Raw genomic sequence first — 12,284 nt, forward strand, 5'->3', positions numbered from 1 at the left:
CCAGTGGTTGCGGACCAGTAGGGGACGCTATGACCGGCACTGCGAAACTATTAGCATTTCAGGCGTAGGTTCAAACCTCTTCCTACTTGAACTTCTTGGATAGGAAGCAGTTCCTACAAATGGGCTTACAGTTCCGTCCTATGGATGGTGCGGCCTCAGAAGCTGAACCCAGCAGTGACTGACAGCTGTCCTCCGGCTGCAACGGCGGGGATTGGTGAGACCACTCCCCACTGTTAACCCATTGCATGTCACGATTAATGTTGATCGCAGTGCGTAAAGGATTACAGACGGAGGGTGCTCCCTCTGTGGTGTGATCGGCCTTCCACCATGTAATCGTAGAAGGCTGATTGCCATAGCCACCAGATACTAGGCAATGATGTCCGGGTCTGCCATGGGCTGTGATCGCTATGAGAAGTAATAATGCACTGCAGTGCAGAAGTATTGCACTGTATTATCAGTGAAATCATAGCCTTGCAGATTCAAGTCCCATACAGCGCTGCGCAATATGTTGGCGCTATAATGTCTAATCTTATAACGTCACACAAGGCATCATAAAAAAAAGCAAAATACAGTTTACGTTTTTTTATAATGGGAGTCCACGCGACACGTACGGCGCTGCGCATATAGTGACGTCAGAGCGCTTGATGCTGTATACCTACAATGCGCGCTGCAGTGTGAACACAGTCTTACAATTATCATTATACTGGTGGCCAGCCGTAGCTACACCCACCTCCTGTGGCTGCGCAGGGCGCTGGCCACCAGGCCGGTGTAAGCTGAGGGCGATCGCCACCCTTAGGTTTGCCCAGCCATGATCTTCGGCCGTGTGGAGATATATAAATCATTGTCCTTCTGGTTCTGTGTCCTTCCCTCTGATACTCCGAGGTGCCACTGTTAGTCTATTGGTGCCACCGCAATACAACAGCTTAGTTCTGGTGCTGTATTTATGTTATGAGCTTAGTACAGGTATTATAGCTATGTACTGATGTTGATTCTGGTGCTGTATTTGTATACTGAGCTTGGTTTATGCACTGTATTTATGTTATTAGTTTGATTCTGGTACTGTATTTATGTTACAAGTGCCACTGCTCACTTGCTCCTGGAATTGTGGTTGGCCACTGGTTGTCACATGCTGCACACCACACCTCTGCCTGCGCATAGGCCTTCTGTAGGGCTTGTGCACACCCCTACCTCATTTCTTAAAGAGCCAGTGCGCTCCCTAATCCAGTCCCCTAGCACTCGGCTCTGTATTCTGGACTCTGCTATTGCGTCAGTATCCCACAAGTTTATTATCACAGGGGGCGCTAAAAGAATTTCTGCACATAGTGCCTTTGGACTTAGGGCCAACACTAATTCTGCTCCCTCCGTGTAAGCATTAGGGCTCGTTCGTATAAGTGTATTTTCGCAGCATGAGTAAGGCCCAATGTTCACTGGCGGATCTGATTTGCGGGATTTGCGTGGGTCACAGATACGCAGATCAGGCCGCCCGTAGGGCCACATGGGGGTCTGCACATGAATTAGAGCATGGGGATCTGATTTGCGGACCTTTTGATCCGTAAAAAGAATCGCAGCATGCTCTGTTTCCATTTTAAAAAAAGAACCTCCACGGCTCATGTGCGTCGGCGCACCGCCAGCGCCTCTGCACACAACCGCAGTGAAGAGAAAGAAGACCCAGGACGGGTAAGTATAACAGCCGCAGGGCCCTCGGCCGCGGGCAGGGTCAGATTCCGCTATGGGCTCTCGCATGCAGAATCCGATCCGCCCGCGGACATGAGGTCCAAATCAATCAGTGGGCGTGCATAAATGCGTACGACACGCAGAAAACCTGCATATTTTTCTGTATGCGCAAACAGGTGATGCACTTACGCCCATCTGAAGACGCCCTTTGAGCAGTTGTAGCAGTTCTTTATTTCAGGCCTTCTGCATGTGAACCAGGAGGCTCAGGATTAGCGCAGTTCTAGGCGCCCCGCAGGCAGGAGAGCCTGAATTATGGGCTGAAAAAGGAATTAAATGGCTAAACTGTTATTTTGGGGTGTCGGCCTCCTGGTGGTCTTCTGGCTTAGATACCTCGGCATCTCTGAAGGGGTCTAATCATTGGGATGGTTCTATAGATGTACCCATGTGGCTGCTTGTGGCTCCTGGGATAGTGGGACCCATCTTGACTTTCTCCCTCGTCTCAGTGGGGTTGAGAACTGTGCAGGAATTTCCTCTCCAATTAAGCATTACACATTTTCTATAAAAGCATTAGGTTGTCTGTGTAATGTGGGACGGACGGGTCCTCCAGAAACAGGAGACAATCCTTGTAACGTCTCTCCACTCTGGCCAAGAGATGAGGATCCAGAACTGAAGACTCCCCCTTTTATCAATTCAAAAGGCCCTAATAGGGTGTATGACAGTGGGATTCCTAAATTAGACAACCCCTTTTAAATAGTACCATAGTAGTGTTAGTATTAAACTCATTGTCAAAACCAATCCCTCCCCTAGAAGTTGTCGGAGGGATGAAACTTTCTTTGAGATTGGATACAAGATGTGATACAGGCAGGCATGGAGGCTCTAGTACCCTGCTGTATCACCTCTAGCTTAGATACCAGATGTGATACGGGGGGCATGGAGGCTCTAGGACCCTGTTGTATCACCTCTAGCTTGGATACAAGATGTGATACGGGCGGGCATGGAGGCTCCGCTACCCTGTTGTACCCCCTTTAGCTTGGATTCAAGATGTGATACGGGCGGGCATGGAGGCTCTAGTACCCTTTTGTACTGCCTCTAGCTTGGATACAAGATGTGATACAGGCAGGCATGGAGGCTCTAGTACCCTGTTGTACCACCTCTAGCTTGGATACAAGATGTCATAAGAGGGCATGGAGGCTCTAGTACTCTGTTGTACCGCCTCTAGCTTGGATACAAGATGTGATATGGGAGCATGGAGGCTCTAGTACCCTGTTGTACTGTCCCTAATTTGGATACAAGATGTGACCACTCGGTAGCATCCACTTTTGTCATTCACGACATCATTGCAAACAGAGGTGATGGTGAAGAGTGTCAGAGGCCGTACACGTAATGGTCGCTGTATGACCAACTGTCCTTCAGCCAAGCACCTGGAAATGGCTCTGACAGACACCGGGGTGTAACGATGGCGCCCCCCGTCACTGGATGGTAGACAATGAAACAGTTGGAGCTGCTGGTGCTTGTCAGACGATCAGATGATCCTCCCTACTGGTGGTCTGTAGGGCTAAGAATCTAGCCTGGGGGGTTGCAGTCTGTATTTCTGTGGGGTCTGATCTCTTTTCGTTCGGAGGTTCTGCTGTAGGAGTTTCGGGGGTCTCAAATCTGTATTCACAGTCAGAATCTCCCTGATGTACTTCCTCCCAAGCTGGTGAGTATATTCTACATGTGATGTTTTTGAGGGTCTTTCATGCATGTACATGAATTTAAACAATTCTGCCCCAAGACCTCTGACTGCCGGGGTTACCTGTGCTGCAGGTGTCGGGGCAGTTTTTAGCCATTTTTGGTGTCAGGAGGTCCGGGGTGGTCGCCCCTCACGGCCCCTGACTGCAGTACTTCCCATAACCATTGACTGTAAGATAAGCCATTTTGGTCCTCGTTCTATTTATACCCAAACGATGCAAGCGTAGAGCGGTGAACACAACGCCGCCTCCCACGGGTCCCCCGACGCGTCATTCTAGATGCGGAAGTCATGACTTCTGACACTGCATCAGCAGCCACGGGGTTAATGGGGAAGCAGGCCACGCCAGGACACTCGTACGATCCGCTCGTCCTTCGCCGCTCCTTTACTGTATCACATAGTAAAAAGAGGCCAAATACGGTTTTCTGTTGTCATTGCTTCGATTTGTGAAATCCTCTTGTAGTTCATTCCGGGTCTCTTCCGTGAACAGAAGCGAAACCGCTGAAGGGACCTGAGAGGTGAGAACGCGCCAAAGTGGCCGACATCGGCGGATCTGAACACCACCAGGAATTTATTTCATCCTTAGGGCGCCTACCCACTGGCGTTGCCGATTTTCGTGCGTGAAAAACGCAGCGTTTTCCGCGGCGTTTTCTGCGCGTTTTCCGTTAATTTCCATTGACAATCATGGGTACATTAAGAGAAAAATAAGGAGACATATGCAACTGACAGTTACTATGTTAAAAATTGCAACGGACCGGAACCCCCCCCCCCCCCAATGGACAAGAACACATTCTATCCTAATTGCTCTTCAGAAAAAACGCAAAACGCAATTTAGCATTGCAGGAAAAAAAAACGCCAGTGGGTAGGCGCCCTTAGTAGCGAGAGACGTCTGAGGCTCCCGTCATACAACAACCAGATGCAACATATGATGGTCCCACCGTCGGCAGCGGCAGGAACGTCCTCGGCGCGGCTCGGAGCGCACGACCTCTTGGAGGTTTACATTGGCTACAATGAAGCAGCGCCTGCAGCCATCTCCCTTTTTATCAAGCAATTTACAAACTTCTTACTGGAAATGTAGCAAATTCCTCACCTGTTTTCCTCCTCATCAGCCGGCGGCTATGATTTATTCATACCTCACTGACGAGCTTTACGGTAAACGCCGCGGCTCGCTCTGACTGGGGAGATACTGGCTGCAGTCACCTCGGATATAGCAACAGTCTCAGCTTTAATTAATTGTTTCTCTGTGGCATTGCAATGATTAATGAGCATCTGCCAGTCGGGTCCTGGATGCTTACACAAAGGCAAAAACTCTGAACGGCCACTTTATTAGAGACCCCCATCAAGTAGCATGTTGGACCCCCTCTGGTCTCCGGAATCCGTGCGGAGGAACGGCAAGTTGTGCGTTCGGACACGTTAGTTGAAGCTGCAGCGTTGTATTCAGCTGACTGTGCAGCCTGTTGGTCAGAACGATTCCTGACATCCTCCTCCAACCCCTTTCAGTGATGAGTTGTCTATGGCAGCTACTGAAATAGCCGGGCCAGTTTGGGACACCCGCTAATGAGATATTCAGAAAACCCACAACCCTCACACGCGCCTCTCCGCTGTCCCGCTGCACCCCTGCTGTCGCTCACAGACAGTTTTTGCTTTTTGGGGCTGCAGCGCCTCTTTACCCATGGTGCGGCTGCAGCCACTGACAGGCCCTGATTGAGATCCATGTTATGTGAATTTGGGGTCTTCCAATGAGGGACATTGACCTTTTACCGCTGGGGCTCCGCAGATCTGAGATCATATATCCAAGGGATGGAGGATTAATCTTCTGGCCGCTGGGACCCTCAACGATCTCAAGGTCTACGCACCCGGAATGGTGGTTGATAATGGATTGGTGGTGCGTATGCAGGACCCCCGCACCCGTCACTTCTATGGGATGGAGGGAAATGGACGCACTCTGCCCTCCTCCCTCCTCCCTTCCCCATAGAAGTGCATGGCGTGGCGGTTGAGGCTGCGCACCACCAATCCGTTATTCTTGAGCATTCCGGGTCTTGCAGATCTTGAGATCCCTGAGGGTCCCAGCGGTCAGGACATTAACCCTCCGTCCGGTGGATATGTCTTTCATGGGAAAACCCTTGTACGCTCTGCCGCGACGGCCTTCGCAGCTTGTACTGGCGGGGGGCAAATAGACATGTGGACCTCTACGATTCCACTTCTGTTTGGCAAGAGGGCGACAAACAAGACCGGATTGTTTCCCGGCCGGACATCTAGGACTCCAGCGAGGCTCAGAGTGTCCCGTGTCTCTTACGCGCCTTTATAAGCGGATCCTTCTGCGCGAACGCCGCGGTTTACAGGTGAGATAAACTTATTTGCTCTGAAGTCACGCAGAGCTGCCATCCTGTGCCCTGCCAACCGCGTCGCCACGTCTCCCTCAAGACTCGCTGCTAACATCACTCCTGCAATTTCTCGAATCCCGGCCAGGATGGGATTTTGTAACCTGAACTGCCGACTTTTTCCGTTTACCCAGAGGCCTCGGGGGTTCACATTCCTGGCGCTGTGGCTCTGGAGACGGTTTTTAAGGCATTTTTTCAGCGTGACTCGCTCTGCACCACGAAGGTGACGACTATCTTATCGCAGCCGATGGATTAAGTGCTTCATTAGCAGCGCCGGACTTAAGGCGTCACGTGAGACCTAAACGTGACTCCTGGAAGCGTCCGCGTCCGCTGGAGGGCCGACCGCGCCAAGATCAAAACCTGAGGAGTGGCGAACATCAAAAAGACAATTCAGACAGAAACACACAAGCGGCAAGAAAAGGAGACATTGACCCGAAAGTAATAAAACGGATGAGGTTTTACTGTGGTTAACCCCTTCATGGCGCAGACCTTTTTTTCATTTTTTCCTCAAACAATCCCAACTGTTTTATTCGTTCCTCGCCGTCGCTGTCTGAGCGTTTGTTGTATTTTTCCGTGCTGCCATATAATGGACTGAAAAACCTTTAAAACATTTCAGTTGAGCGATATGGTAAACGTAATTCTGCCATCTTTCGGGTCTTGTTTCTACGGTGTGCGCACTGCAGCAGAAGCGCCACAATGACCTTACTCTGCGGTCGGCACGGTTACGGCGACATCACATTTACATCGCTCTACTTTTGCTCTACTACTTTTAAAAGCTAAAATATTCTCTAAAGTTAAAGGTTTTATGATTTTCTTCGGACTGCCAGAACTTTTTGTGTTTCCATCGCTCGAGTTGCGTGCGGCTCGTTCTTTGCGGGACGCCCTGCAGTTTCTATTGGTAGAATTTTGGAGCACATATGAGTTTTTGATCACTTTTTATTACATTTTTTTCTCGGTGTGACCAAAAAAAGCACAATTTTGGCGTTGTGGTTTCTTTTCTGTTCGCGGTGCCGGTGAATAATGAGTTACTTTGATAGAGCGGACTTTTACAGACACCGCGATGCGTTACGTTTGGAAAAGGGTTTTTTTCATCAGTTATTACTTTTTTCTATATTGTTAATAAAAGATTTTTTTTTGTAATTTTGTCCATTTTTTTAGTCCCCATAGGAGACTTGAACTTGTGTCCATTTGATCACTCATACAATATAATTAATACTACAGTATTATATTAGGCCACAATCTGACGGGCAGTCTAGAAGCATGGCTTCATAGGCAATCTGCAGTGACAGCTCTGAAAGCCTTCATCATGGCACCCAAACAAACTCATTATGGGGTGCCACTCGGGACCCTAAACTTCGATCGGGGCATTTAAATGCCATTGTCAGAATTGATGAAGGCATTGAAAGGGTTGACAGCCATGATCAGTGTGGGCGCTGGTTGCGGCTGGTGTGGGCTGTCAGTCAGCCGACATCCACATTGTATAGAGCATGATCAATCCCCAATCCCATATAAACCTCGAACCCGTTACATACATGGCAGCTGATACCTTCCAGCAACAGCCGTCTGTTAACCTGTTAAATGCCTCTGTCAGTTCTTAGAGCGGCATTTAACGCCCCAATCGGCATTCAGAGTTCCTAACAGGCCCCCCCCAAAATGCGATCAGGGGGTTCCATTCCATTCGATTTTCATGGCAGCCTTCTGAAGGCCTGTAGCATGCCTTGATAGACTGCCTATCAGGCGGTGTATAATGCATTACTATGGTACTGCATTATACTGTATGAGCGATCAAACGATAAGAAGTTCCCTATAAAGATTGATTTAACCCCTTCCCTCCCCATGACGTAAGGGTACGTCATGGGAGCGGGGTACTTCCCGCAAGATGACGTACCCTTACATCATAGGGATAGAGCGAGATCGTGACACTTTCGCAGCGGGAGCTGGCTGTCAGAGATGCGCCCCTTGCTGTTAACCCCTTCAGTGCTGCAATCTATATAGATCGTGGCATAGGAAGAGTTCACAGAGGGAGCGTGCTCCCTCTGTGAAGTTGTCGGGCTCTCACGATATCATCTCAGAGAGCCCAGCTGGTTGCCAAGGAAACAGGACGCCAGATACCCGTGTCCTGTGTTGCAAGAGCTTATGATCACTGTATAAGGCAACGGCGTAACTATAGGGGATGCAGTTGCACCCGGGCCCAGGAGCCTTGGGGGGCCCATAAGGCCTCTCTTCCCCATATAGGGAGCCCAGTACTATGAATAAAGCATTATAGTTGGGGGCCCTGTTACAGGTTTTGCATCGGGGCCCGGGAGCTTCAGGTTACGCCTCTGGTATAAGCGATAAGGCATGGGAAGTCCTGCCATGCCTTATCACAGCGATCATCAGTGCTGTGCTTTAAGTCCCGCAGAGGGACATAAATGGTGTAAAAAAAGATCATGAAAATGTCCAAAAAGAAAAATGTAAAAAAAATGTTTAAAAAAACCCCTTCTTTATGCTTTTTCTCATATTAGCATAAAAAAGGTAAAAATTAAAATGGCACATATTTGGTATCAACGCGTCCGTAACGACGCGTACAATACGTTGAACATGCTTTTTATTCTGCACAGCAAAAAGCGTAAAAGAAACCACTAAAAAACAGAGGCAAAATGCTAATTTTTAGCATTTTGCCCACTAAAAACTGCAATAAAACTGATTAAGAAAAACGTATATTCCCCCAAATGGCACCAATAAAAACTACAGCTCGTCTTGCAAAAAGTGAACCCTCACAGAGCTCCGTACATACAAAAATAAAAAAGTTACAGGACTTTGAATGCAGTGATTTAGGAGGAAAAAAAAAAAGATTTTCAAAAAAAGGGTTTTTATTGGAAAAAAATGGAAAAACTTAAAAAAAACATAAGAGTTTTGTGTTGCAACAGCACTATAAGGGCGCCCACCCACTGGCAATTTACCGCGAAATCGCGATTTTAACATTACAAGTCCCATAGACCCCTGCAGAGAAAAAAATGCTGCGAATTTCGCAGGGAAAAAAATCGCCAGTGGGTGGGCGCCCTAAGGCCTGTTTCGCACGGGCAACAAGGTTGAGCAATTTTCAATGAACCAATCACAAACATTCAATGAATCGTTGGATGGCTGTGATCAGTTCATTGAGCGCTGGCTGTGATTGGCAGAGCCAGCGATCGATAACCTATCAGAAGCAGAGCTTCCTGGAGGCAGAGATTTTCAAAGTCCCGACCAGGAAGTTCTGCAGGAGGTCTTCAAGCAACTGCCGGGGAGCTTCAGGGAAGACGCACCAGAGAGGTGATGTATTCCTTTTTTTTAATGCAGCTAGGGCTGATTTTTGGGGTAGGGCTTATATTTCAAGCCTAGTCCCAAAATCCACGCACATGGTACTAAAAACTTGTGCGACTTTCAAGCACCAATTGCGACTTTGTAGCGCAACAAAATCGCAATATTGCCACAAGAAAACGCAGCAATATCCCACGGACCACCAATGCGATATTGCTGCAATTTTCTCGCGGCGATATCGTGTCGCCCGTGTGAGGCATAAGGCCACTTCCACATGGGCGACTTTGTTGCACGATTTAGTAGCAATGTGACAGTGCTACAAATTGCATGTATGTAGAGCGCATGCTTTCCTTTGGGTACGTCCGCACAAGCGATGTTTCGCAGTCTACAAAATTGCGGCATGCTCTTAGGGCCTCCTTCACACGGGCGACACAGCATCGCATGCAGCAATATCGCATCATTGCACCGTGCGTTATCGCTTTGTCTTCTCGCGGCAATACTGTGATTTTGTAGCGCTACAAAGTTGCGTGACTTTGTAGCATCACATGCAAGGATTTTTTGGGGGTGAGGGGGTGATTGAAATATAAGCCCTACCCCGAAAATAAACTGTAGCTGAAGAAAAAAAAAAGTATACATCACCTCTCCCATGCCGTCAGGGGTGCAGCTTCTCCCCGGATCCCCGCACTGAGCATCTTCTTTATCTTCTGCTGGAGGCGCTGGCTGTGATTGGCTGACGCTTAGTGGTTCCATCACTGCCATTTATCGAGCACTTGCTGTGATTGGCTAAGTGTCAGCCAATCACAGCCAGCGCTTCCAGGAGGCGGGGATTTTTCAATTCCCGGCCAGAAGATGAAGAAGAGAAATAGTGCCGGTACATGGGGAGAAGCTGCAGCTGCGGCTGAGAGCGCTTCTAAGGGGATGTATGTGTTTCTTTTTACTTTTTCCCTGCAGCTGGCACTTAGATTAGGGCTTAGACAGTAGGATTTCCTACGGTCAAAATTGCATCGCAACGCATGAAAACCACGTTTTTGTGCGATGTGATGCCGCAGGGAGGAAGGCTCCATAGGGAAACATGGGCTACAAAGCCTTGCACGTTGCCGGCGTATTGCCAGACCCCCATTTTTTTTGTGTCTGGTTGTCACATGCTACTAAACGTCACATGTCTGAAGGAGCCCATAGGAAGCACGGGCTTCACATACATGCGATTTGTAGCATTGTAGCAACGCAACAAAAACCGCACAACTTTGTCGCCCGTGTGAACGAGACCCAACAGCTGCAATCTGCTGTTTTTTGTAGCCCATGTTCCCCTATGATGGCTGCTACTTTCTCGCATCGCATAGCATGAACTGGTGATTTTCATACTATGCAGTGCGACTTTAATATAGAAAAGTCCTATTAACTTTCTCGCCACAACATCACACGATTTTATCACGCGAGAAAATCGCGGGTGGCAGCGGCGCGATGCTACATGAAGAAAAAAGTATCACTGACGCTACAAAATTATGTGTCCATAGCAGCGATATTGTTGTCGCCGTGTATAAGATGCCAGAAAACCACAGGTCACCGCGCAAAAAATGAACCCCCATCAGAAAGGGAAATAAGTAGGTCAAAAGATGCAACAGAAAGCAGTTTTTATTTTTTTTAAGGTATATATATATATTTTAAGTCATCCTACAGTTTGGTATCGCCGTAATCGGACTGATCCTCAGGATAAAGAGAACGCATCATTTTTCCAGCATCATGAATGTCCTAGAAGCAAACGCTTGCCAGAACTTGTGCAGCGGCATTTTCCCCTCATTTCTCCCCACTTCCCAGTACATTATAGGGCACATTAACTAGTACCGCTGCGAAGTGCAGCTTGTCCCTCCAACACCCAGCCGCAAAACTAAGAGAGTTATGATTTTTTGAAAGTGCGGAGGAAAAAAGAAAATGAGAAAACAAAATAGAGCCGAAGCAGGAAGGGGTTAAAATCTGCAAAAACGAACAGAAACCACAATAAAAATTTTAATGGAAATTCTAAAAAAAAAAAGTCAGACGAAACTTTAAATTTACGGTATTCCCGGACATAATTAATCTGAACTCGGCTGCTTTTTATGGGAAGATTTCCTAAAGCGTGAAACTGAAACTATTGATCGCGTCCTTTTATTGGTGCGCAGAAGTATATTTTACCGAGTGCTGAATATCTTCGCGTGCCGGCGCTGATTTATGGCGGCGAGTAGATTCCCCTCTGTCACACAAGACAATATCTAGCGCTGTTTATCTGATGAATACTAAATGCGACGGCCGCGGCTCCCGAGAGGAGCGAATAAAACGGAGCTGATGTTGACAAAAGTCATAAAGAGCATAATGGATGCTGCTTCCCCTCTAATGCGAGGTCTGGCGGAGGAGCGGCGCTAAAATAATAGTCGGTGGAGAAAGTGTGAAATTGAAAGACTGTTGGAAAATATTTGCTCCATTACATTTTATTTTAATAGCCGGGTTGTGTTGGTGGCGGCGTGCGGAGGACGCTCGTGTTGACGGCGCGCGCGTTCGCTTGGCCGTGGAGAAGGCATCTCTACAGGCAATGATTAAACGGCATTGGACCAGAACCGGCGGATAAAGCTCAACAATTTATGTACTCAGGCTGATTGGCAAACAGTTTCTTCTGCCTCCTGTTTATCTCTTCACGGGCTCCGAGCGAATGGGGAATGACGTCCCCAACCCACAGATATGGCGATGGGAAGCTCTGGGTTGGGGCTGCTCTATCAGCCGTGTCAGTAGGTCTCTACACCCATCGCCCCAAGGACTGCGGATCAGAATCTGATTAGTGGGACTGCTGGGGCTGGAGCTCAAGTATCTCATTACCATTGACATGAATAGAACCGGGTAGACCATGTGCACCGTCACTTCATTCATTGCCAGTCACACAGGAGGACATGGGAGCCTAGAGAGCGGTGGGGGTCTCAGTGGTTGGACCTCTAGTAATCAGATACTTATACCCTATCCAGTGTAGAGGCAATAATAACTGCAACTATCTCAGATCTACCAGTATCTATCTATCTATCTATCTATCTATCTATCTATCTCCTATCTATCTATCTATCTCATATCTCATATCTATCTATCTATCTCCTATCTATCTATCTATCTATCTATCTATCTATCTATCTATCTATCGATCTATCTATCTATCTATCTATCTATCGATCTCATATCTATCTATCTCATATCTATCTATCTCA

At 47.9% G+C, this 12,284-nt stretch overlaps 1 protein-coding gene across 4 annotated transcripts in view; it reads left to right on the forward strand.

Annotated features, from left to right (window-relative positions):
- Positions 1-12,284, forward strand: part of KIAA1217 (KIAA1217 ortholog) — a 392,222-nt gene that overhangs the window by 317 nt on the left and 379,621 nt on the right. The window lies entirely within an intron of this gene.

Source organism: Eleutherodactylus coqui, chromosome 12 (assembly GCF_035609145.1).
Source record: "Eleutherodactylus coqui strain aEleCoq1 chromosome 12, aEleCoq1.hap1, whole genome shotgun sequence".
NCBI lineage: Eukaryota > Metazoa > Chordata > Amphibia > Anura > Eleutherodactylidae > Eleutherodactylus > Eleutherodactylus coqui.